The sequence below is a fragment of the Chelonoidis abingdonii genome, chromosome 9 (genome assembly GCF_003597395.2).
Source record: "Chelonoidis abingdonii isolate Lonesome George chromosome 9, CheloAbing_2.0, whole genome shotgun sequence".
NCBI lineage: Eukaryota > Metazoa > Chordata > Testudines > Testudinidae > Chelonoidis > Chelonoidis abingdonii.
Window position 1 is genome coordinate 47,654,471 of NC_133777.1, and position 26,130 is coordinate 47,680,600.

The 26,130-nt window shown below is 49.7% G+C and overlaps 2 pseudogenes; both read left to right on the plus strand.

The window, feature by feature from the left end:
• The first annotated feature begins 2,493 nt into the window (after positions 1 to 2,493).
• Positions 2,494 to 6,570, plus strand: LOC116836240 (zona pellucida sperm-binding protein 3-like; annotated as a pseudogene).
• Positions 6,571 to 13,721: 7,151 nt separating this feature from the next.
• LOC116836298 (zona pellucida sperm-binding protein 3-like) lies at positions 13,722 to 16,814 on the plus strand (annotated as a pseudogene).
• The last annotated feature ends 9,316 nt before the right edge of the window (positions 16,815 to 26,130 follow it).

The following is a 26,130-nucleotide window of genomic DNA, read 5'->3' on the forward strand; positions in this document are numbered from 1 at the left end:
GCGAGTTGGTCATGAAAAAGGGTCTCGCCAGCTTGGCTGAAAATGCTGAAGGAACTTGGGTGGAAGCACTTTTCTAGACTGGAGGATAACTTGTTAGTTAAGTGTGGCTCTGGAATGCGGGTTATGATTTGTTTCATAGCTAGCTGTTGTTTCCAGCTCTCACACAGGTTCTATCTGACTCTCTGTTCTGTCTTAATAAATCTCCTTTGCTTTAGAATTGAGCTGAAGAGTGTGTGTTGATACAAGAGTGTGAGTTAGGCCAAACTGGTAATGGTGATCGCTGTTCCTCTGGAAACAGAGTATCTGGGATTTCTGTGGGTATCCACTGATCAGGGCTGAATCCCAGTTTGAAGGGACTTGAAGTCAGGGTGCATTCATTGTTAACCTGCAAGGCAAAACACAGGAGTGGACTAGCCCAGAGAAGATGCTTGAGGCTGGTTGCTTTGGAGAGCTAACAGCCAGCTGGCACAGAACATAGAATGGCCATCCTGGGTCAAACCAAAGGCCCATGCAGCCCAGAATCCTGTCTACCGACGTGGCTCAATGCCAGGTGCCCCAGAGAGAGTGAACCTAACAGGTAATGATCAAGTGATCTCTCTCCTACCATCCATCTACACCCTCTAACAAACAGAGGCTAGGGACACCATTCCTTACCCATCCTGGCTAATAGCCATTAATGGACTTAACCTCCGTGGATTTATCCAGTTCTCTTTTAAACCCTGTTATAGTCCTAGCCTTCACAATCTCCTCAGGTAAGGAGATCCACAGGTTGACTGTGCGCTGTGTGAAGAACTTCCTTTTATTTGTTTTAAACCTGCTGCCCATTAATTTCATTTGGTGACCCCTAGTTCTTATATTATGGGAACAAGTAAATAACTTTTCCTTATTCATTTTCTCCACACCACTCATGATTTTATATACCTCTATCATATCCCCCCCTTTGTCTCCTTTTTTCCAGGTTGAGAAGTCCTAGCATCTTTAATCTCTCCTCACATGGGACTCATTCCAAACCCCTAATCATTTTAGTTGCCCTTCTCTGAACCTTTCCTAATGCCAGTATATTTTTTTTCAGATGAGGAGACCACATCTCTACGCAGTACTCAAGATGTGGGTGTACTATGGATTTATATAAGAGCAATAAGATAGTCTCCGTCTTATTCTCTATCCCTTTTTAAATGATTCCTAACATTCCGTTTGCCTTTGTGACTGCCGCTGCACACTGCGTGCAAAGCAAGGCTTCTTCATACAGGAGGCAGGTGGCAACTAGGGTGACGCACAACCCTGGCTGCCCTCAGAAGTGTCACAGTCCCTACCCCAGGAATCTCATTTTCACATGGATCCTCCCACCAGGACAGGCCCTCTCTTGGCTTTGAAAAACAAACCATTCTGGGAGAGGGGAGAAATGGGGGCAGATGTAGGGAACACATTGGGGAAAACAACTCAACCCTGCAAATTCCACTCCAACCCTGGAACGAGAACACAAGTTTTGGAAATCATCTGGCTAGTTATGTGGATATTAGAGAGGACACACATTTCCCCTTGAACAGATTTCAGTTTCGCACTTATCCACTGTGGAACAGTCGTTGGGTCAGACTGAGAGAGCATGTGACCGGGAATGCTGCTGTAGCCCAGTGAGAGGTGGAAGCACTGGGGTCTGGTCCCTCTTTCATTATTTATCCACAACAGAACAGCTTGATTGGGAGAGCAGGAGGAAGCCCAGCATCAGAATTCCCCCTAGCTCAGTGGTTCAAATGTTCTTCTGAGAGATGGGAGACCCCTGTTTATATCCTTTCTCTCCCCTGCAGTAGAGAGGGGGAATCAAACCTGGGTCTCCCACATTCTAGGTGAATGCTCTAACCACTAGGCTAAAAGGTTTGAGGTGGATGCCACATCCTGTTCCATTGTGAATGGGGCCTATGCTGTTAAGCAGCACAATTAGTGGATTGGGCCCCGCATGTGACTTAGGAAACTAAATGCCTAACTTCTCTGGCTCATGGATCATTCTTGGCTTAGGGGGAGATAGGTGCCCAGACGCCGAGAGGGAGGCAGCTGTGTACGAGCCCAAAGGGTGAAACACAGGCACCTAAGAAACTTTATACTGTAAAAACTTAGGTGCTGCTGAGTGAATTTAGGAACCTACAGAGTTCACTGTGTGGTTTGTGGATCACAGTGGAGCCAAACCCAGGATTTACAGGCCTAAATCTGGGATTGGGGAGCCTGGGTCCCTTTGTGGTGGAGCCCACCCTTAGCCTTCCATTGAATGAAACGGCAGGAATTTCCCAAACTGCAGCTGATGAACTGACCAACAGGTGGGACTGATTCCCATTGGCCCTCCCATCTCCTTGCTCAGGGTGTGGGCCGTGGGTCTGATTGGGCCCCAGCTGACTGCAGATTAGGGGAAGGTGTTAATTACCTGGGGCAGTTGTCACCTGGCTCTAGGTCAGACTATAAAGGCCCCAGAGTAGCAATTTCCCTTTGTGCTTTTGGTTGCTGTAGATAGGCAGGATGGGGCACAGAAGGAGCCTGGGCTTTGCTCTCCTGTGTTGGGTGTTCAGTGAGGTGACCAGTTACAATCCCTGGGATTTCTCTAGGAGGGACTCAGTTATCTGGAGACCCATCCTCAGGGCTGAGCCCCCTCGCAGACAAGCCTATGTACCCTCTCTTGCCCAACCCTATCCCTGGGCTTGGGCTGATGCTTCCCAGCCCAGGTCTGTGTCCTCACTGCAGCCTGTCGTGGTGCAGTGTGGGGAGGCTCAGCTGGTGATCACTGTGCACAGGGATCTGTTTGGGATGGGGCGACTGATCAAAGCTGCTGACCTGAGCCTTGGCCCAGCTGCCTGCCAGTACACGTCCCTTAATACTGCAGAGAACACAGTGACCTTTGAAGCTGGTCTCCATGAATGTGGCAGCACCTTGCAGGTAAGGATTCATGCAAGCCAGGAGCCCTTACTGATTCCTAGCATCTCTACCCTGTCTTGTCTGATGGGGTTAAAAATGGGGTATGGGAGGGAACAATGGGTGGGATTTTGTCCTTGTCATTGACAAGCTCCCTGTTTTTCCTGAGTTGTTCTTACTAGCTTCCAATCTCCTGCACCAGTCAAAGAGTTCTGCCTAGCTTGGCTCCTGGAGCAGGCTCACAAGTGAAGCCTGAAGTGGGGGGGTCCAGAAGTGAAATCTGTCTGAACCACCAGACCACCATGTCCAGACTCTGTCTGGAGACTCTGCAGACAGGACCACTCAACTGAATACACTGGTTGGTTGGTGTTAGCCTGAGCTCCACGTAAGCTGCAGGAGGGAAAGGGACAGACAACTGGCTTCCTTAATCCCTGGTCAAAATTCACCTCAAAGAAGCTACTAGATGAAACTTGGAGGTTTTACTGTCTGATTCCTTCACAACCTGCACAGTAGAAACTAGTGAGTAGAGTTCTGCAAAATAGCACTACGTTGGCTCTCATATTCCTATGGCTGCTCTAGCAGACTAAGCTCTGCAGTCCCCTGCTTCTAGTGTCCAGCCCTTCCAAAGGCAGTTCCCGGTTGACTGGGCCCTTGTTGGAAGACTTGAGCTCTTGTTTCCATCTGGCTCAGACTTGTTCTTGGACTCATCTGAATGACTCTTCAAATGCCAGGTACACTAGTAAAAAGAACAGGAGTACTTGTGGCACCTTAGAGTAACAGATTTATTTGAGCACAAGCTTTTGTGGGCTACAGCCCACTTCACTGGATGCATAGAATGGAACATACAGAAAGAAGATATTTATACATACAGAGAACATGAAACAGTTGGTATGGCTACTTCCACCTTAAGAGGCTAATTAAGAGAAGCTATTATCAGCAGGGGAGAAACTTTTTGAAGTGATAATCAAGATGGCCCATTTTGGACTGTTGACACAAAGGTGTGAGGATACCCTCACATGAGGAAATAGATTAATTAGTGTAATGACAGAGCCATTCCCAATCTCTGTTCCAACCTAAGTTAATTGTATCTAATTTGCATATTAATTCAAGTTCAGCAGCTTCTCATTCAAGTCTGTTTAAGCTTTTCTGTTGCAAAATTGCCACCATCTGTCATTGAGTGATTAGAGAGGTTGAATGTTATGATTCCTGATGTCAGATTTGTCTGTTTATTCTTTTGCATAGAGATTGTCCGGTTTGGCCAATGTACAAGGCAGAGGGGCACTGCTGGCACATGATGGCATATATCACATTGGTAGATGTGCAGGTGAACAAGCCCCTGATGGTGTGGCTGATGTGATTAGGTCGTATGATGGTGTCACCTGAGTGGATATATGGACAGAGCTGGCATCAGGCTTTGTTGCAAGGATAGGTTCCTGGATTAGTGTTTTTTGTTGTGTGGTGTGTGGTTGCTGGTGAGTATTTGCTTCAGGTTGCGGGGCTGTCTGTAAGCGAGGACAGGTATGTCTCCCAAGATCTGGGAGAGTGAGGGATGAAACATGTGCACTAGAGTTAACCTTTCCATGTCTCATTCTTCCCAGATGACTCCAGACTCCCTGGTTTACAGCACAAGCCTGAACTATAACCCCACCCCTGACAGCAACCCAGTGATCCTGAGAACCAATCCAGCTGTGATTCCTATTGAGTGTCACTATCCCAGGTCAGTGTCTGAGGTGCTCAGGTCCCCTCCCTCCCATTCAGTCCCTGTTGTCGGATCTGGCTCAGTGACTGAGGTTTGCTCCTCTCACAGGAAGGACAATGTGAGCAGTAAAGCCATCAAGCCAACCTGGGTTCCCTTCAGTTCCACCCTGTCTGCAGAGAAGGGGCTGAGTTTCTCACTGCGCCTGATGAATGGTAGGTGGGAGGAGACTTCAGGGGGAGCCCAGCCCTGCCTGTCTGTCCTACTCACTGTGAGCTTGCCTTGCAGATGACTGGAGTGCCGAGAGACCTTCCAATGGGTTCCAGCTGGGAGAGGTCATGCATATCCAAGCTGATGTCAACACTGGGAACCATGTGGCTCTGAGGCTCTTTGCGGACAGCTGTGTGGCCACCCTGACCCCAGACAGGGACTCCTCTCCCCACTATGCTGTCATTGACTTCAATGGGTAAGAGCTGGGAGCCCTTTCTAGTGTAAAACAAGACTGATCAGGAACTCTCACTGACCCTTGGTTCTTCTGTGTAGATGCCTGGTGGATGGGAGGTCAGATGACACCACCTCATCCTTCATATCCCCCAGACCCAGGCAGGACACACTGCAGTTCATGGTGGATGTGTTCAGGTTTGCAGGAGATGCCAGGAACTTGGTGAGCTCCCAGATTTCTGCTCCAAGTCAATTTCCCAAGGCTAAGCAGGTGTTAGTGTCCCCTGGGATGGTCCTAACCTCTCTTCCCACTTCCCCTCCAGATCTACATCACCTGTCATCTGAAAGTCACTGCAGTTGAGCAGGCCCCAGATCCCTTGAACAAGGCTTGTTCCTTCAACAAAGCAGGCAACATGTGAGTAGACTAGAACCCCATCAGGGGAGTGATGGGCAGCCTAGAGAGGAACACTTCCCTGTAGATAATTGTCCCTGTTCTGTTGCAGCTGGTCTCCAGTGGAAGGCACCAGAGACATCTGCAGGTGCTGTGAGACTGGGAACTGTGGGCTGGCTGGACAGTCTGGGGGAGTCAGACCTCTGGACAGATGGCCAAGGAGGCGCTTCCAGAGAGATGTGGCCTCCAGGCATGGTAGGTTCTGTGCCCACTTCACCTGGGAAGATGTCTGGCTTACTCCAACAGACTGTTCCTAGGGGATCGTCCACCCAAACGGGATGGATGAGATTAACCTGACATGTATTGGTGCTCTAGTAGTGCTTCCCTTCCCCAATACAGGAGACCCCTTGGTGAGGGAAGCTGAGGCTGATGTTGTGGTAGGACCCCTAGTCATCTTTGATGCTTATCAAGGATCAAGGGATCTCTCAACTGATCAAATGGCAGCTGAGAAGGCAGCCTCAGAGGGTAAGTAGTTCCAGTGAAGAACAAGTCACAGTGCCTCTGTCACTTATTAATCTACATTGTGTTGGCTTGGAAAAGCTGATCTAAAGGATGAAAGAAATGAGTCATGCAAAGTCAGCTGTAAGAATCCCTTAGTCCAAGAAGGGGGTGTTAGGAATGAGTCAACAAGGCTGCTTGTTGAAACAGTCCAACCAGAGTCAGTCAAACATAGGTCTGTCAGCCATTGCAGCCTGGGCTTATCTGCTGGGACACCAGTTTTGGCCTGAGCCCTGCAACTTATTATCTAGTGGGACTTATAAACAGATGTTGATCTCCTACTCCAGCCACTTCTAGTAAACATTATCCAATTGGCATGGCAAAAAACCACTTCAAAAATCAGAACCTTCAGTATAGCTCAAATAAAATCCCCAACTATGGCCTTCACTAATATACCCAGCAAGTCCATGGTGGATTTTTATGGAGAAGTAGCTAGAAAAGCAACCAGCTGCAGTTTTAACCACCTGTTCTTCCTTTTGTAGGATTCTCTACTACAGCTGGGCTGATCTCCATGGCAGCTGCCATTGCACTGGCCTTCATTACTCTGGGGATCCTCATATACAGAAGATGCAGCCATTCTAGTGCCTGAGCAGTCACATGCCTTGTACCTTCTGTCTAATGTAAATAAATTCAGTGAATTGAGTCTAGTCCATGACTTATTCTAAATGGGCAAGGGAGATGTCTTCCTTTCTGTGGGGGAGGGAATGGTATGGTTGATGCACCAATCGCATTATGGAGAGACAAATGGGCACCACAGCCTCCTTTTGATGACAATTACTGTTCCAGCCCAGGGCATTAAACCAAGGGCTTCAGCCCTGGGGATGGCGGGGGACTGAAGCCCTTGGGCTTTGGCACTGGGGGCTCAGTCTGTGGCTTCAGCCCCAGCCTGTCTACCACAGCCCTAGCAACCCCATTTTAATGGGGTTGCTGACCTACTTTGGGGCTCTAACCTAGAGTTTGAGAACCACTTCTCCAGGCTAACTTCCCCCAATTCTTGTGTCTAAGGTGAGCAGGCTCATCAAGTTCTTCTCACCATGGACTGAAATTGCCTCTACAGGGGTGGTATGGGGGACTCCTAAGGGCCCTACCCACAGTGACACTAAGGTGGCCATACCACACCCCTTAGGATGGGTGTGGCACTTGGGCAGTTGTGAGAGTCTGGAGGGTGATATCAAGACCAACAGCATCACAGGATCATTGGCTAGTTTGGGCGGAGGCTGGAACTGTGGGGATAGGTTACACTACCCTATAGGGGCATGGTTCTGATTCTGGAAACAGCGTGATGAAGTCTGGGTAAGCAAGGCCAGTGGAGCCTGGGCAGTGTGACTCTGTGTGCAGAAAGCTGGTGCTCATCAAGGAGTTTTGGATTTGGGGGCTGGGCAGTGCCAGGTGGGCAGAGCAAGCCCCTGACCCTGCTCCCCAGCAGGAGCTCAAGGCCTGGATTAAAAGGTCTGATGGGCCAGATGTGGCCTGTGGGCCTTTGTTTGCCCATCCCCATCTTAGAAAATCTTCCAGTTTCTGCTCCTGCTCTGGGCCATGACCTGCAAATTAGTGAGGCCTGCTCCAAACTGATCATGAGTCTGGGGCAGACTGTTCAAACTGAAGTCTAAAGGACTCTGCTATCTTGATCTCTTTCTCTCTTTACCTACCACCACTGTAGAGAACACATCCCACCCTGCTATGTGACAGGATGTCATTTGTTCAAACAACCTCTTCCCCTCTAACTGTCTGGGGAGCAGATCTTGCCCAGGGTGGCACAAACAAGACATGCTATTAGCAAGCCCAGGGAGGGCACGGGGAGCAGGATGGTGGATGTTCCCAGAACAAGCTCTGCAGCAGTACTTATTCAGCCTCTCTGCCATGTGATGCTGCAGTGGGGCATTGAAGCTGGTGGGGAAGGAGCAGCCCCTTTTCCTCAACCAAATGTAGCACTCAAAGCAATGGCCCTTGTAGGCTTACTGTGCAGCTAGATTTGGAAGGGACTCTGAGCTATAAAGGTTGTGATGGGGGCTGACTAATGTCAGCACCTTGCCCACAGTATAAAAATGCCCCTAACAGCACTCCTGGGTAGTAAGAGAGTGCTGACTGCCTTTCACACAAACAGGGAAAAGACTAACTCCTGGGATGATTGAGATTACCCAGGATGGCTTTGGCACAGTGTGGAATTTAACCTTAGTCTCTTGCATGCCAAGGTGGTGTCTCAACCATCAGACCACTTCTCTCAATGCTTTCCAGCCCATATTCCTATGGTCCCTCTGTTCTTGTCCCCTCTGACTAATTGAGATCCAGCCCCCATGCTGTAAATACATTTTCCCTTTCTCTGGCACAATTCCAGCCCTTCCACCAAAATCTGGGTCCTCTAGTTGGGAAGCTCTAAGACCCTGACATCCCTCAGATCCACCTTCTTTCTCTGCACTCAGCTTGTTTCTCTTCCTCCCAAATGTTATTGGCTGTATCTAGACAAACAGCAGGAATAATTACTATCTTCATTTCATGGAGGAGACTGAGGTTCAGTGCAGCTAAGCCAAAATTAGTGACCAGTTCCCAAACCCAGGAAGGGTAACCAACCATATTACCTCCATGCATTCATTTCAGAAAGCCGCATAGCTGTGACTGGAGTCAGCTGGAGAACTCCTGGGTTTTATTCCTAGCTTTCCCAGGAGGAACATGATGCAACCTCTCAGGTAGCTTAGCTCTAAGATGCTGGACCATGAGAGCTGCCTTGCCCTACTATAGGGCTATGAAGCCTTAATCAGTTATTAGCGCTGTGGGTACAAATACATATTAAGCGCTGTCAGTGGACTGAAACAGTTTCATGCCATCCCATGGGCTCTTCACAGGTATGGTGTTGACAACAGGTGTCTCTCTCTCTTTCTCTGGGCACACTGCCATTCCATCCAGGACTCACAGCAGTCTCATTGGTTGCACCATTAAAACAGAGAGAAACCAAACCTGAATAACTTCAAATGGACTAGCTTTTGGAGCTTGCCCTTGATGCAGGCCACTAGATTCCCGCAGGGGTACCTGTGACCCAAGAACCTCATGATGCCAACTGGCAGAGGAAACTGGGGGGTACAGGGATCCCCTGGGTTCACTAAGAGAATGTCATGTAAGTTCTCTAATGAAACCGTGGGTCACTGGTCATCATAACCATTGTGAGATGTAGGTATGGGAAATATGCAAGGAGCACTGAAAATTAGGTTCTCTAGGCCATGTAGATAAAGCAGGCCTCTCAAAGGTAGTGGGTCTTGAGACAAAGTCCTGCAGATGGGAGGGATGGGCGATGCTTACCTCCATGGTGGACCATTGTGTGCTGTATGCCATACAACATCTAAGTCAAATGCAAATGAGGAGCTGGCAGAGAATTCAGAAAGAAACTAACAGGAAGAAGTCAGCATTGGAGGGGGAATCCCAGCTGTAGGTAAACATCAAAGGGACATTCTGGTATGTTTGAGGAACAAAAAGACCCCAACATCAGGTGCCTAGGAAGTAAACTGATAGCGAGCTGGCATCATGAAAAAGGGGTCTTAGCCAGGCTTGGCTGAAAATGCTGGAGGGAACTTGGGTGAAAGACACTTTTCTAGACTGGAGGATAACTTGTTAGTTAAGTGTAGGCTCTGGAATTTGGGTTATGATTTTGTTTCATAGCTAGCTGTTTCTTTTCAGCTCTCACACAGGTTTCTATTTGACTCTCGTTCTGCCTTAAATAAATCTCCTTTTGCTTTAGAATTGAGTCGAAGAGTTGTGTGTGATACAAGAGCGGTGAGCTAAGGCCAAACCGGTAAACGAGGATGTACTGTTCCTCTGGAAACAAGGGATCTGGGATTTCTGTGGGTATCCAGTGATCGGAGCTAGACCCCACAGGGGGCCACTTTGAAGGGACTTGAAGCCCGTGGTGCATTAATTGTAAACTTGCAAGGCAAAAGACAGGGCTGGGCTAGCCCATAGAAGAATGCTCGAGGGGTGAATGGGCTGGTTGCATTACGGAGTTAACACCCAGCTGGCACAGGCAAGGCTCCCTCATACCTGAGGCAGCCTAAGGGGAGGATCCACAAGGTCCAGGATCTCAAGTAATTACAGGGGACAACTAAAGATATAAGAGGGATGGGTGTGAGGTCACAGGACTAAATGAAGGGACCCTGATGGGGACACCCAGCAGAGAACCCCGGACAGCACCCACTGCTCCTCGAAGGTGTCAAGGAGCCACCGGATGCCACTCAGAGGAACTCTGCCCGGATACATGAGCGGACAGAGGATCGGAAATAGGTCCCACAGTCGCAGGAAACCCCGTCAGCCAACTTTCTCGCTCTGGTCTTGTAGATGGCCATTTTGGCCAGCGCTAGGAGAAGGCTGACAAGGAGGTCCCATGACTTTGTGGGGCCACAGATAGGGAGTGTGCAGATAATGAGGTGAGGGGAAAAGTGTGGCCAAAAATGTAAGCGAAGCCGGAATAGGGGCTGCAACCTGGAGCACTCCAGATACATGTGCCAGAGTCTCCCTCACGCCCCAAAAGGGGCAGGTGTCCAGGACAGGGGCAAACCAAGCCAAAAATATGCCCATGCTCGTGGCTTCATGAAGGAGCCGCCAACTGACATCCCTCATGGGCTTTGGGACCAGGGTGGAGTAGAGGCTGGCCCACTGGGGTTCCTCACCCTTCCAAGGTGGTAGGAGGTCCTGCCATTTCATGTCAGAGCTGGACACAAGGGTGAGGATGTGAAGAGTGTGGAGCACGAGTGTGTGTAGATGTTTCCTCAGTGCAATCCGGAAATGAACTGGCTGCAAGTTGTGCAGCCAGATCTCAGTGAAGGGGTGGGATGGCCGGGTAGGTCCATGGGGCAGGGGCCCAGTGAAAAGGTCCAGAGGACCTGGGGTATAAGGTGGGTGGGGAGGTCCAGGTAAGCCCAAACAGTGGGTGGTAGAGCAGCCCTCACCTCCTGAAGTATGAGGGCTGGAGAGCCCCATGCACTAGGCAAGCATCAGGGGATTCAGCCAGTCTCCCCAGTCATAGTCCAGGAGGTCTCTAAGTCTGGTGACTTCTGCCAGGACCAGCCTCTGTCGCACCGAGGGGGACTCTGCCACCTGCACATGGAGCTGGGGTTTGTGTAGCATGGGCACTGGGAGGAGATCCGCCCGCTCGGTGGCCGCCACGGACCTGGTTGCCGAGACCAGTTTCCGGGTCCGGAGGAGGTCCTGGTAGAAGACCGGCAGCCCAGAGAGGTCTCACGGAAGACCTCTTAGCTGGAGATAAAGGAGCTGCCAGTCATATTGGAGCCCTCAGAAGCAGCACAGGAAAGCGTGCACTGGTATGCTTCACCCTACACTACCTGCACCATAAAGGAGCCTCTGCAGGGCCTATAGGCAGAAGACGTGGACCTGAGGACTTCAGACCCTGTCCTCCCTCCCTCAGGGGCAGGTGGAGAACCTGTGCAAAGACCCAGTGCAGTCCTGGCCAAAAGAACTCCAGAACCAACTTCCGAGGTTGGCCAGGAAACTTGGGGCCAGGACCAGGGTGTTGAGTTCGTGCCAGAGCATGGACAGTACCAGTTGGTTCAATACCAGTGCCCTCCCTCAGAGTAGTCCCGTCCACCTCCGCAGCCGCTCCTATACCTGCCCTCTAAACCTTGCCAGTTTTCCTGCGGAGATGGATGTATGGCAGAAAGATAAACGCTGAGATAGAGCAGTGGACCCATGCCTTATCAGATGGCCTGAAGCACAGATGAGAAGGATCTCACCTGCCACCCGTCCCCAACCACTAGACCAGAGCTCTTGACTCAGTTAACCTGTGCAGAGGAGGCTGCCGAGTAGATGGCCTGGCAAGCTTCCACCCGCACCAGGTCGCCCGGGTCCTGGACTGCGAGAAGCACGTCATTGGCATATGCAAACAGGACCAGCCGCAAATCTGGCTCTCACAGCACCAACCCCATCAACTTCCAGCAGAGCAGACGAAAGAAGAGCTGACCATACAGCTGACCCAACAGTGGACACCCCGGCGCACCCCTCACCCACAGCTGACCGGCTTAGTCAGTGTCCAGTTGAGCTTGACCAGACACTCCGCAGAAGCATACAGCACCTGAAGAAATCCCATAAACTGTGGCCTGAAACTGAAGGCTCACAGAGTGCCCAGGAGATACCTGTGGTCCATCCAGTGGAACACCCTCTCTTGGTCTAGAGATAGGAGGGCAAAAGACAGACCATCCCTACACCCCAGCTGCAAGAGGTCCCGGATCAAGTACAGGTTATCGAGGATGGTCCACCCAGGATGGTGTATGTCTGGTCAGGGTGGACCACATCCACCAGCACGGACCCCAGCCACAGCAAGATGGCCTTTGCTATGACTTTGTAGTGTGTTCTGAGGAGCAAGACGGGACGCCAATTCCTAAGGTTGCGGGGATTCCCCTTCTTGGGAAACAAGGTGAGCACAGGTCACCCAGGCCTCCTCTTGGCTTTGAAAAACAAACCATTCTGGGGGAGGGGAGAAATGGGGGCAGATGTGGGGAACACGTTGGGGAAAACAACTCAACACTGCAAACTCCACTCCAACCCTGGAACGAGAACACCAGTTTTGGAACTCATCTGGCTAGTTATGTGGATATTAGAGAGGACACACATTTCCACTTGAACAAATTTCAGTTTCGCACTTATCCACTGTGGAACAGTCGTTGGGTCAGACTGAGAGAGCAAGTGACCAGGAATGCCGCTGTAGCCCAGTGGGAGGTGGGAGCACTGGCATCTGGTCCCTCTTTCATTATTTATCCACAACAGAACAGCTTGAAAGGGAGAGCAAGAAGAAGCCCAACATCAGAACTCCCCCTAGCTCAGTGGTTCAAGTGTTCTTCTGAGAGATGGGAGACCCCTGTTCATATCCTTTCTCTCCCCTGCAGTAGAGAGGGGGAATCAAACCTGGGTCTCCTACGTTCCAGCTAAATGCTCTAACCACTGGACTAAAAGCTCTGAAGTAGACACCATGTCCTGCTCTAGTGGAATTGTGAGTGGGCCCAAGCCAGAAAGCAGCACACCCAGTGGATTGGGGCCAACATGTGACTTAGGCAGCCAAATGACTAACTTCCCCTGGCTCATGGATCCCTCTGGGCTTAGGTGGGAGATAGGTGTCTTGACTCCTACAGGGAGGCAGCTGTGCATATGCCCAGAGGCTGAAATATGTGGGAAAATAGGGAACTTTATACTGTAAAAACTTAGCTGCTGCTGAGTGAATTTAGGTACCTATGGAGTTTGTGGATCACAGTGGAGCCAAACCCAGGATTTACAGGCCTAAATCATAGAATATTAGGGTTGGAAGGACCTCAGGAGGTCATCTAGTCCAACCCCCTATTCAAAGGGGAACTAATTCCCAGATAGATTTTTACCCCAGTTCCCTAAATGGCCCCTTTAAGGGCTGAGCTCACAACCCTGGGTTTAGGAGGCCAATGCTCAAACCACTGAACTATCCCTGCCCCCCAAAATCTGGGATTGAGGGGCCTGGGTCCCTTTGTGATGGAGCCCACCCTTAGCCTTCCATTGAATGAAACAAGGCAGGAATTTCCCAAACTGCAGCTGATGAACTGACCAATAGATGGGGCAGATTCCCATTGGCCCTCCCATTTCCTTGCTCCAGGGTGTGAGCAGTGGGTGTGATTGAGCCCCAGCTGCCTGCAGATTAGGGAAGGGTGTTAATTACCTGGGGCGGCTGTAGGCTGCCTTTAGCTGAAGGGTATAAAGGCCCCAGAGCAGCAGGTTCCATCCATGTTGGGTCTGCTGCAAGTAGGTAGGATGGAGTACAGAGGCAGCCTGGGCTTTGCTCTCTTGTGCTGGGTGGTCAATGGGGTGACCAGTTACAATCCCTGGGATTTCTCTAGGAGGGACTCAGCCATCAGGAGACCCACCCCCAGGGCTGATCCCCCTCGCAGACAAGCCCATGTGGCTTCTCTTGCCCATCCCTATCCTTGGGCTCATGCTTCCCAGCCCAGAGCTGCGTCCCTGCTGCAACCTGTCATGCTGCAGTGTGAGGCAGCTCAGATGGTGATCACTGGGCACAGGGATCTGTTTGGGATGGGGAGACTGATCAAAGCTGCTGAGCTGAGCCTTGGCCCAGCTGCATGCTGGTACACATCCCTTAATGCTGCGGAGAACACAGTGATCTTTGTAGCTGGGCTCCATGAATGTGGCAGCACCTTGCAGGTAAGGATTCATGCAAGCCATGCACCCATACTGATCCCTAGCATCACTGCTGCTGTCCTGTCTGATAGGGTTAAAAGTCCAATGGGGGAGGGAACAGGGGGTGTGTGATGGGTTGTTTTTTTTTATCCTGTCATTGACAAGCTCCGTTTTTCCTGGGTGCTTCTTCCTAGCCTAAAATTTCATGCACCAGTCAAAGAATTCTGCCCTGCTCAGCTCCTGGAGCAGGCTCACAAATGGAGCCTGAAGTGGGTGGTCTGGTGGCTCAGACAGACTTTACTTCTGGCCACCTCTGTTCAAAGTTTGTCTGGAGACTCTGCAGACCAGACCACTCAACTGAATACATCAGTTGGTGTTCAGCTGAGCTCTACATAGGCTGTAGGGGAGGGAGAGAAAGAGAGGGTGACTTCCTGAAACAGTGCTCAAAACTTACCTGAATGCAGTTAACAGATTATACTGGGGGGTGAGGGGGATTATTGTCTGACTCTTTCACAACGTGCATAGAGGAAACTTGTGAGTAGTTGTACAAAATGGCACTATAATGGCTCTAGTATTCTGATGGCTGCTCTAGCAGACTGAGCTCTGATGTTCCCACTTGACTGGGCACTTGTTGGAAAACTTAGGTCTTGTTTCTGTCTGGCTGAGGCTTGTTCTCAAGCTCCTCTCAATGGCTTTTCAAACATCCATGTACGCTAGTGTTAACCCTTCCATGTCTGATTCTTCCCAGATGACCCCAGACTCCCTGGTTTACAGTACAAGGCTGAACTATAACCCCACCCCTGACAGCAACCCAGTGATCCTGAGAACCGATCACAGCTGTGATTCCTATTGAGTGTCACTATCCCAGGTCAGTGTCTGAGGTGCTCAGGTCCCCTCCCTCACATTCAGTCATTGTTGTGGGATCTGGCTCAGTGACTGAGGTTTGCTCCTCTCACAGGAAGGACAATGTGAGCAGTAAAGCCATCAAGCCAACCTGGGTTCCCTTCAGCTCCACCCTGTCTGCAGAAGAGAGGCTGGGTTTCTCTCTGTGCCTGATGAATGGTAGGTGGGAGGAGACTTCAGGGGAGCTGAGCCTAGCCCTGCCTGCGTGTCCTACTCACTGTGAGCTTGCCTTGCAGATGACTGGAGTGCTGAGAGACCTTCCAATGGGTTCCAGCTGGGAGAGGTCATGCATATCCAAGCTGATGTCAGTACTGGGAACCACGTGGCTCTGAGGTTCTTTGCGGACAGCTGTGTGGCCACCCTGACCCCAGACAGGGACTCCTCTCCCCACTATGCTGTCATTGACTTCAGTGGGTAAGAACTGGGAGCTGAGAGCCCTGTCTAGTGTAAAACAAGACTGATCAGGGACTCACTGACCCTTGCTTCTTCTGTGTAGATGCCTGGTGGATGGGAAGTCAGATGACACCACCTCAGCCTTCATGTCGCCCAGGCAGGACACACTGCAGTTCATGGTGGATGTGTTCAGGTTTGCAGGAGATGCCAGGAACTTGATAAGCTTGAGATTTCTGCTCCAAATCAATTCCCCCAGGCTAAGCAGGTGTTAGTGTCCCCTAGGATGGTCCTAACTCCTCTTTCATTTCCCCTCCAGATCTACATCACCTGTCATCTGAAAGTCACTGCAGTTGAGCAAGCCCCAGATTCCTTGAACAAGGGTTGTTCCTTCAACAAAGCAGGCAACATGTGAGTAGACTAGAATCCCATCAGGGGAGTGACTGGAAAGGCAGCTTAGAATAGAGAACTCTTCCCTGTAGATGATTGTTCCTGTTCTGTTGTAGCTGGCTTCCAGTGGAAGGCACCAGAAACATCTGCAGGTGCTGTGAGACTGGGAACTGTGGGTTGCTTGGAAGGCACTCCAGGAGAGCAAAGTCTTTGAATAGATGGCCAGGAGAGCACTTCCAAAGACATGTAGTTTCCAGACATGGTAAGTTCTATTTCATCCACTCCACCTGGAAAGGTGTCTGGCTTGTTCTAGCAGTCTCACTTTGGGATGAGAACATCCAAAGACCAGTCAAACTGAAAACTTAATGGGTTCTTGCTTATGCCTCTCCCCCAAACAGGGATTCTTTCCAGGAGGGAAGCAGAAGCTGATGTAGTAGGACCCCTATTCATCATGGATGCCTATAAAGGATCTGCTATGATGTCCCTGTATCCACTGGAAGCAGGGAAGGCAGCCTCCCACAGGAGATGGCATCAGAGGGTATCTATTTTCTAGCTTATAGGAGGTCCCTAATGTCTTCAAGTTGCTTATAAGTATGTGTTTCAGCTGGCTGTCTTGGTCTGTCAGTAAGTGCAGCACTGGCTCAGCTGCTGGGTTGAAGCACTCAGTGGTGGTTTGAGAAGCAAAGGTTGATTGGGGATTTACAATAGTTTGGTATGGATAGCAGCAGCATTAGCTCAATGGAGCATGCAGAATGCTTCCAAAATGCTGCACTCTGTGAATTGGCCAAGTCATCTTGGTGGACTTGACAGGGCAATGGAGGTGGATAAATTCCTAGTCCTGATTCTAACTACCTGTATCTCTCTCATGGGCAGGAGAGAAGGCTTGGCTGAGGCTGACCATGGTGGCTGCATAGGTTTTTACCTACTTTTAGGGGGCCTCCTCCATATCCAACTGCCACAGTTTCATTGTGGAAGCTGTACCTTCTGTATAATGTAAAATAAAACCCCTTGGAAGCTGAGACTGGTCTGTACTGACTCTGTAACAGGGGCAGCCCTTCAGCTCAATAGGCACATGAAGGGAAGGATAGGGAGGAACAGGAGCCTCCAAGGTGGTGATAGCTACCTCAGTTCCACTCCCCACACAATCACCTCATCTAAACAGAATTGTCCATTGACAAAACAAATATTAAATAAGTTTTCCCCCACCCCCCACAATGCAGCCGTAGCAGTAGTTAACTGGCTTGCACCACTTTGAGCAAACTGGTTGTTTAAATTTTGAAGGAATTTTAGAACCAGTTGTTAACCCACTTCCCTGCAAGGAGTCACTGCAGCTTTGATGGGCTCTGGCCAGGAAGTGATGTAATTCCTCCTCTGGCCACTGGGGGTGCTGCACTGCAGGAGCCATGTGGGCTGCCACCTAGGCCTGGGCTTCGGCCTTGTTGCTGTTGCTGCTGCTGCTGCTCCTCCTCCCCTGGGACTGGGGCTTCTACTGTTGCTTGGTGGGTGTCCTGCTGCTCCAAGCTCCTCTCCCTCTGAGTACCTGCCACCCTGCGTGCAGCCAGCCCACCCTGCATCTCCTGCCCTATGTCCACTGGTGCCCTGCTGTTCCCAGGGCAGTAACCCTGCTTCAATGAGGGGAGCAGCTGGGACCTACACATGTGCACACCCTAGGGTGACCAGACAGCAAGTGTGGAAAAATTGGGATGAGGGGGAGGGGTAATAGGAGCCTACATAAGAAAAAGACCCAAAAAATCAGGACTGTCCCTATAAAATCAGGACATCTGGTCACCCTAGCCCACCCCCAGGGAGTGGTGGGGACCCACACATGTGAAATAGCATTCTTTTCTAGTTCAGGGCCTTTTTTTAAAACTTTAGATGGGGTTAACTTACAACTGTATTTTCCCAGATGTCAGGCTTCTTGGTTCTTAAATCACTGTCTGGGAAGAAAATACAGATGTATTTTTTTATTTAAGTATGACTCCTAATGACTCAATGCATTACCACTTCTTATGGTGACTATAAATGGGGTGTTCTCCCTCTCCCAGCCATCATTCTCTGCATGAAATAGCTTCAAGGCTCTGACTTTGGCAGGGTAGCTCTATAAAGTCCTCTAAACGATATCTAGGACCACAAGTGTCTCAACAGCTTAGCTCAGGGGTGGTTGCTTTAGTTAACTGCAATGGCCAAAGTCATGCCCAGTGCCCCCTCTGGGCTATTGGTTGATCTGGCCCTGTGGAAGCTCACAGGGGAAATCTCTCAGTGACAGAGAGAGCTGGTGTTCAGAGGCCCAAGCCAGGGCCTGAACCCCTCCTTTCAGGGGGTTTTAGAGACAAACCTCAGAAGGGCAAAACCAGCCATATACCCTGCCTCCTCCATCCCTGTGGCAGAGATCCAGACTCACCTACACATACAGTTCCCCTCCCATCATTTCCTGATATACCTAATGTACTTGTAGGTCCTCCACCTGTTTCTTCCTCACCTGAGAGCTCCCAGCTGCTGACTCCCCTTCCTGCAGGATGATTCATTTCCAAGAACAGAACTGAATTTATCTGACACCTGTGTGAGGCAGAGAAGCCTCCCTGGCCCTATTTCACACAGGGCAACAGAGGGTCCTGGAGGTAAGGTGAAACTGAGGGGCCAGCCACAAATCCTTAAGTGGGTTTTTTGTGTGTTTTGTTTTTTTTTGTCCTGCATCCCACAGGAAATCTGGCCAAGATGGCATAGATCCCTTTCCCTGGGCCCTAGTTCATACTCCTCAGCACAAAACCATATTCTGTCCTGTAATTCCTCCAGCATTGCCAAGCAGTGATGTCATCAGGCACAGTTGTTTACTAGGCAAACTTATCTTTGTGTCCTAGTGCTTTTTAGGAATCAGTCTAGAGGATTTTAGCCTTGCTGTACAGACCAGCACTGCCATTTGGCTTAATCTTTCTGAGAGGCAGTGAGGTTCAACTGAAACTTTTTTTCCCCCCACAAGGAGCCCCTGGATCTATTTCTGCCCCTGCCAAAAGTGAGCCTGTGGAACTGCTCTCATACCCTCATCTCACTTCCCTCCCTGATAGTTCTTAGAGCAGATGCACTGTTTGTTTTAAAGAAAAACTTACTTGCAGCCTTCACTAAACACTCCTCTCTCTTCCCCTCTGCCAACCTAGTCATCAGTACCGTTTGAATACTGGACTCTCAGAATTCCCCTACAGCCAATACCCCTGGAGCAACACATGCTGCACAGCTACTTATAAAACAGCAGTGGGACTCTGCCTTTTATCCCTGGAGTTGGGACAAAAGAGGTGGGGCTAGTGCCTAGAGTACATCTATTTGACATTGATTCAGAAAGGCTGGGTGAATGAGATTTGGGTCTGTTTTATATTAGAGGGCTGAGTTCTAGTCTCAGGACTGTGCTTATATAACCTAGGAGCTACAGTTGACCTGAATTTTATGGGTTGTTAGTTATGGTTCACTACTGATTGCATCCAACCAGAAGATTTATAGGTTCTTGTCCAATTCAGACTCCAGGGTCTAATAATTCACCTACTGGCTAAAGAAACTAACAGCAGTGCATGAACGCCTAGCAGCACAGATGAACCAGCTGCTAGCAGCAGGCTCTCACCCAAACTGGCTAACACAAGGAAGGACAGTGCTGATCATGAAAGACCCCTGCAAGGGGACAGAACCGTCCAACTACCGGCCAATAACCTGCCTCCCCACAACATGGAAAGTCCTATCAGGCATCATAGCTGCCAAGCTACAGGACCACATGGGCCAGTACATGAGCACAGCTCAGAAGGGCATTGGGAACAACACCAGAGGCTCAAAACACCAGTTGCTCATAGATAGAGCAGTCGCCCAAGACTCAAGGTCTAGACAGACCAATCTGAGCACAGCCTGGATTGACTACAGGAAAGCCTATGACTCAATGCCGCACACGTGGATCTGTGAATGTCTGGCGCTATACAAAGTCAACAGGACACTAAGGACCTTCCTCAAGAACTCAATGGGACTATGGAAGACAACACTAGAAGTCAACTCAAGGCAGCTTGCACAAGTGGCCATCAAGTGCGGCATATACCAAGGTGATGCACTGTCCCCGCTGCTGTTCTGCATAGGCTTAAACCCCCTCAGCCAGATAATCACAAGGACTGGATACGGGTACAGGTTCAGGAGTGGAACTACCATCAGCCACCTCCTCTACATGGATGACATCAAGCTGTATGCTAAGAATGAACGAGACATTGACTCGCTAATCCACCTGACGCGGATCTACAGTGAGGATATCGGGATGTCATTCGGACTGGAGAAGTGTGGCCGGATGGTAGTGAAGAGAGGGAAGGTAGTCAAGACTGATGGGGTGGAACTACCAGCGGGCCACATAGCAGACATACAGACCAGCTACAAGTACCTTGGCGTCCCACAGTCACATGGAAACCACGATGAGGAGGCAAGGAAGACAGCAACATCCAAGTATCACCAAAGGATAAGACAGGTCCTGAAGAGCCAGCTCAGTGGGAAGAACAAGATCCACGCCATCAACAGATACGCCCTGCCGGTCATCAGATACCCTGCCGGTATAGTGAGCTGGCCAAAGGAGGACATGGAGGCTGCCGATGTGAAGACCCGGAAGCTCCTCACAATGCACGGAGGTTTCCACCCCAAGTCCAACACCCAGAGACTGTATACCAGCCGGAAAGAAGGCGGGCAGGGCTTGGTGAGCGTCAAAGCCACTGTCCTGGACGAAACCCGGAACATCCAGGAGTACATCAGTAAGATGGCCCCCAAAGATGAGCTGCTGAGAGAATGCCTGAGGCAGCAGCAGACATGGGAGGAAGACCAAGCAGAAGAAGTGCCATGGCAAGACAAGACCCTGCATGGGATGTACCATCGACAGATAGCTGAGGTGGCTGACATTGGGAAATCCTACCAGTGGCTGGAAAGGGCTGGACTAAAAGACAGCACTGAGGCACTGATCATAGCAGCACAGGAACAGGCACTGAGCACCAGATCCATTGAAGCAGGGGTCTACCACACTAGAGAGGACCCAAGGTGCAGACTGTGCAGAGAGGCCTCAGAGACAGTCCAACACATAGTGGCAGGATGTAAGATGCAGGCAGGAACAGCATACACTGAACGGCACAACCAAGTGGCTGGCATTGTGTACAGGAACATCTGCACAGCGTATGGGCTAGGCCCTCCCAAGACCAGATGGGAGATTCCACAGAAGGTTGTGGAGAATAGCAGGGCTAAGATTCTGTGGGACTTCCAGATCCAGACGGACAGGCAGGTACTGGCCAATCAACCAGACATCGTGGTAATAGACAAGGAGCAGAAGACAGCGGTGGTGATAGATATAGCAGTGCCAAGTGACAGCAACATCAGGAAGAAGGAATATGAGAAGCTGGAGAAGTACCAGGGCCTGAAAGAGGAACTAGAGAGGATGTGGAAAGTGAAGGCCAAAGTGGTCCCAGTGGTGGTAGGAGCACTTGGGGCTGTGACTCCTAAGCTGGGTGAATGGCTCCAACAGATCCCAGGAACAACATCAGAGCTCTCTGTCCAGAAGAGTGCAGTGCTAGGAACAGCTAAGATACTGCGCAGAACCCTCAAACTCCCAGGCCTCTGGTAGAGGACCCGAGGTTGAGGAAGACACATACCACCCATAGGCGTGAGAGGGGAATAATATATATAATTAGAATTCTAATATAACAGGAGAGGACTCTCGGGATGCTTGGAAAAAGCACTTACACTGAGGACAATACCAAATTGATTAAAAACTGAGATTAACAAAAGAAAAATAAATGCTGTGAAACATATGACTGTAAAAATTCCAAAACTGCTGCACCTAACATTCCTATTATAAGAACCTTAATCTAACATACACTCACCTTTTCTTGAGGATCTGGTAATAGGAGGTGAAGGACCAGCCTCACGCCTGGCATGCCCAATAACACAATGGTTCCAGATTCCGTAATGGTTAGGAGTGTTGAGTAGTTGCACTGTACTGCACAAGCTGAGCTGATAGTGGGATGGAAGATAGAATGAAAGGTAGATAAAAAAAGATCCTATAGGAGAACAAAGAAAAGAAAAAGCTCGCTCAGATATCCTTACATGGTATTTTATAGGATCCTGATGCTATGTAATTCAGGCCCAACCTACTATACCCAAATCTTCTGTACCCTAAGAAATGTATGGGCACCCTTATCCTATAGGTTAGTGGATTATGAGACTTACTCTCTACATATTAATAAGGATTGTCTCACTCCAAAAACTGCTCACCTAGACTCTCTGGGTGACTTCCAGGTTTGTGGTGTACCCAGCAGTCACCAACCACTTGCAGACATTGGATAAATCTGTTCAGTGTTGGATCTAGTCCCTCCTTTCAGTTCCCCAAAGCTCAGGGACCATTTCTATCAGTGCCAAAGGTTGCCAGCCTTTATGCCAATTTACCTTTAGGTGATCTTACAGGCCAGTAGGTTTCTTGCATTTCAGCAAAACTTATTCTATGTATAATTAGGAAACACACATCATGTGCCTCAACACAGCCTTATTTCATATGAATGAATACTGATAAAATATAAGAATCATATATGAAATGGCTTAATTCAGCAAGAGAAACATATTATTGGATATGGCTGGCTGGATTAGTAGGATATAATATCTAGCAAAGTAATCCTATGGGCTATGTTATTTTACCATTACAATAGGAGGGAATGATAGTTGCTTTTTTCTACAGGAGGGGTATAATCAATAATGAAGGTTGTGAAGTACACTTTGCATTCATAGCTGTCAGGGGAAGATGAGAACTGAATGCATGGGGCCCTGGCTCTCAGCCAAGCACACCTATTCCTAGAGGAAGGGGTATTTTGTATGGCTGTCTTTCTTCCTCTCTCTGCACATGGAGTTCCATGTAAGGGCTCATAGCATTCTGATGGACTGCTTCACTGATCCAGAAATGAAGTTGAACAACTTTCTGTGGCTGAGTTTCTGGAGCTTGCTTTTGGTGCAGGACAATAGATCTCCACAGGCATATCTCAGTGATCTCGGTTTTATTTTGATCCATGCTATACTTCATCCTTATTTCTCTGTAAAAATAGCATTATACTATTTAAGAAACCATTGTGGGTGAAGTGCAGTACCTAGGGCCTCAAACAAGTTCAAGTTTGCATCACAGTCTGCACCCCAACCCTGGAGCTAGAATACCTGTGTAGGTGGATTTCAGAGAGCATTCAGAGATAGAGAGAGACCACATTGCAACTTCAACTCTGGTGCAGCTGTCACTGCCCCATAACAACAGAAAGTCTCTCTGGAACCCCTCATCTCTTATAAAGACCGTACAGCCAATACGTTACAGCCATATCAGAGTTTCAGCCTTTAATTAAATCAAACATGACCGGAATCTCCCAAAATACAACTGATGAATTGACCACCAGCTGGGGCTGATTCCCATTGGTCCTCCCATTTCCGTGCTCCAGGGATGGGACAGTGGGTGTGATTGGGCCCTGGCTGCCTGTAGTGCAGGGGAGGGTGTTCGTTACCTGAGGCAGCAGGGAGCAGGCTTTAGGTTGGGGTATAAAGGACCTGGAGCAGCAGTTTCCCTGTAGACTGGGTTTGCTGCAGGCAGGCAGGATGGGGCACAGAGGCAGCCTGGACTTTGCTCTCCTGTGCTGGGTGGTGGAGGGGTGACCTATTACAATCCCTGGGATTTCTCTAGGAGTGACTTAGCCAGCTGGAGACCTGCCCCCTTGTCGACAAGCCCATGCACCCTCTCTTGCCCAACCAGGAAGCAGTGCAGTGCAAGGGGCTCAGCTGGTGATCACTGTGCACAGGGATCTGTTTGGGACTGGGAGACTGATCAAAGTTGCTGACCTGAGCCTTGGCCCAGCTGCCTGCCAGTACGCGTCCCTTAATGCTACCAAGAACACACTGACCATTCAGTCCCCAAATGGGTTTTGCTTTGTGCCTCCATGTACTCTGTGAAAGAGCTGTGAGTATCTCTTCTACTAGCACAGACTCAAAGCTAAGGGGATGGAGAAATTCTTGGTGTGGTAATAAGGCTTCACCTTTGGAGACATGGGTTTAAATCCAGTCTGGGGCCTACAATAGAAACTAGTACCCAGCCCAGAGCCACCAAAATAGCTAGACTTCTAACTTCCATTGACATTAGGAGCCTGAATACCTTTGTAGCTCTGAGCCCCAGTGAACAGTTGGCTTGAACGTCCCAAGGCCCATGCAGGTGATCAGCCTGGTGTAATGAGTTCCCACATCTGAGCTAAATCCAGGGCACACTTGTCTGGCACTGGCCTCCTAAAATATGCCTTGTACATGGGTTGAGTTATCAACTTGCATGAGATATGTCCTAGATCAGAGGAACTCCTATAAGAGCTCCTTAGTTGGGTGCAATTTAACTCTCTGCCACATGTGTAGTGGCAGGTACCTTTGGCAGGCCCTACCACCCCTTAGCCAGTCTGATCTCACTATGGGCCATCCATGACCTCCAAAGCCTAATGCCCTAGGTCCTGATCCCAATCTCCCTTGCAGTGAAAACCACCGCTGGTACAAAGGATCTCTGAGCTTCGTATCCCTGTTGGGAGTGACTCCTTTGCCAGGAGCCTTTCTACACTAACTGGGCCTCCTGCCCCACATGCAGATGTGAACTGCAGAGTCAGGGGGTCTCTTCCAGCTCACAGTACAGCTGCACTGAATCTCCTAAATAGGCCTCCTGTGCAGCATTTCTCCCTCTTCAGGTAGCAATGGCAGCTGGGCTTAAGCTGGGCTGCTCCCACTGGGAGATGATGACTCTCTTCCAAGGTGACTCCATCAGCCCTGCAAATAGCTGGTCTTGGCAATCTCTCCCTCTGTAGACAGAGGAAACAAATAATTAAACTGAGCAAGCTGAGATCCCACTGTGGTCCAGCATGTCCTGGGGTACTTCTGTGGCATGTCCTAGGAATGGGGCACTTGTCGGAAGTAATTGAGCCGAACTCAATCTCAGTAGCTTTTCAGAAGAACTACTTGCTCTTAACCCTTCAGTGTCTCCTCCTTCCAGCTGACCTCTGACTGCTGGGTATACTGTACAAGCTGAATGCTGGAGCCCTAGGTATAACTAACAGTATGAGCTAAAGGCAGTGAACCAGAGTAGGCCTGGCCTTGGCAAATACCACCACACTAGGTATTGCTGAATGCCATATAAGCACATTCCTGACTGGAGAGGATGGTACAGAAACACCCAGATCTCTCAAGTAACTACATAAATGCATTCCTAAGAGACGGTACAAGAACACACCAACCCCTTGTAAGATAATGAAGGGATGACAGTATAACAGATAAGGATGTTTTGTTCAAACTAGCAGGAATGAGGATAAGGGCGGTAACTAATAACAGCTGGAGTGTAATATGAAACTTTTTTGTATCAGTGTGTATAAGGAGAAGTGCTCGGTAGGGCATCTGTGTATCAGCTGTGGGGACAGGACCCTGGTGTCCTGACCTGAGTCTCTATCTTGTCACGGGCATGAATGTTAGTGTCCCTGTGACCTGTTTGACTTGGCACTAGTATCGTGCTTTGCTGACAATACTCCTGGCCAAACACTTTCACCACTCAACCGAGCATCAGGTCTTTGGTTATGAATAACATTGAGGTCTGCTGAATCGGTAAGCGGCGTTCTCTACTAGTGTAGCTGGCATCGGAGAGCCAAGAACAGCAATGCTGGCAGCAGTAATTCTGTAGCATCAGCAAATCTCTGCAGCACTAACCTTGGCAACCCTCACGTTGCTTACTTGGTGTTAGCTAATATCTACTGTGGTGTTTTGCCAAGGCCAGGCCTACTGTGGTTCACAGCCTTTGCCTTTGCTTCACACCATTACATCTAGGGCTCCAGCAAGGCCTGACCCCAGACAGGGACTTCTCTTCCTGCTATACTGTTATTGACTACAATGGGTAAGAGCTGGGAGCCCTTTCTAGTCTAAAACAAGACTGATCAGAGATTCTTACTGTCCCTTGGTTCTTCTCTAGGTGCCTGCTGGATGGGAGATCAGATGACACCATTTCAGCCTTCATATCCTCCAGGCAAGACGCTGCAGTTCACCAGGTTTGCCGGAGATGCCAGGAACTTGGTGAGCTTTCAGCTCCAAGTTGATCCCCCAGGCTAAGCAGGGGTTGGTGAGTGTCCCCTGGGATGGTCCTAGCCCCTCTCTTCCCACTTCCCCTCCAGATCTATATCACCTGCTGTCGGAAAGTCACTGCAGCTGAGCAAGTCCCAGATGCCTTGAACAAGGCTTGTTCCTTCAACAAACAGGTGACATGTGAGTAGCTGGAGTAGGACCCCATGGA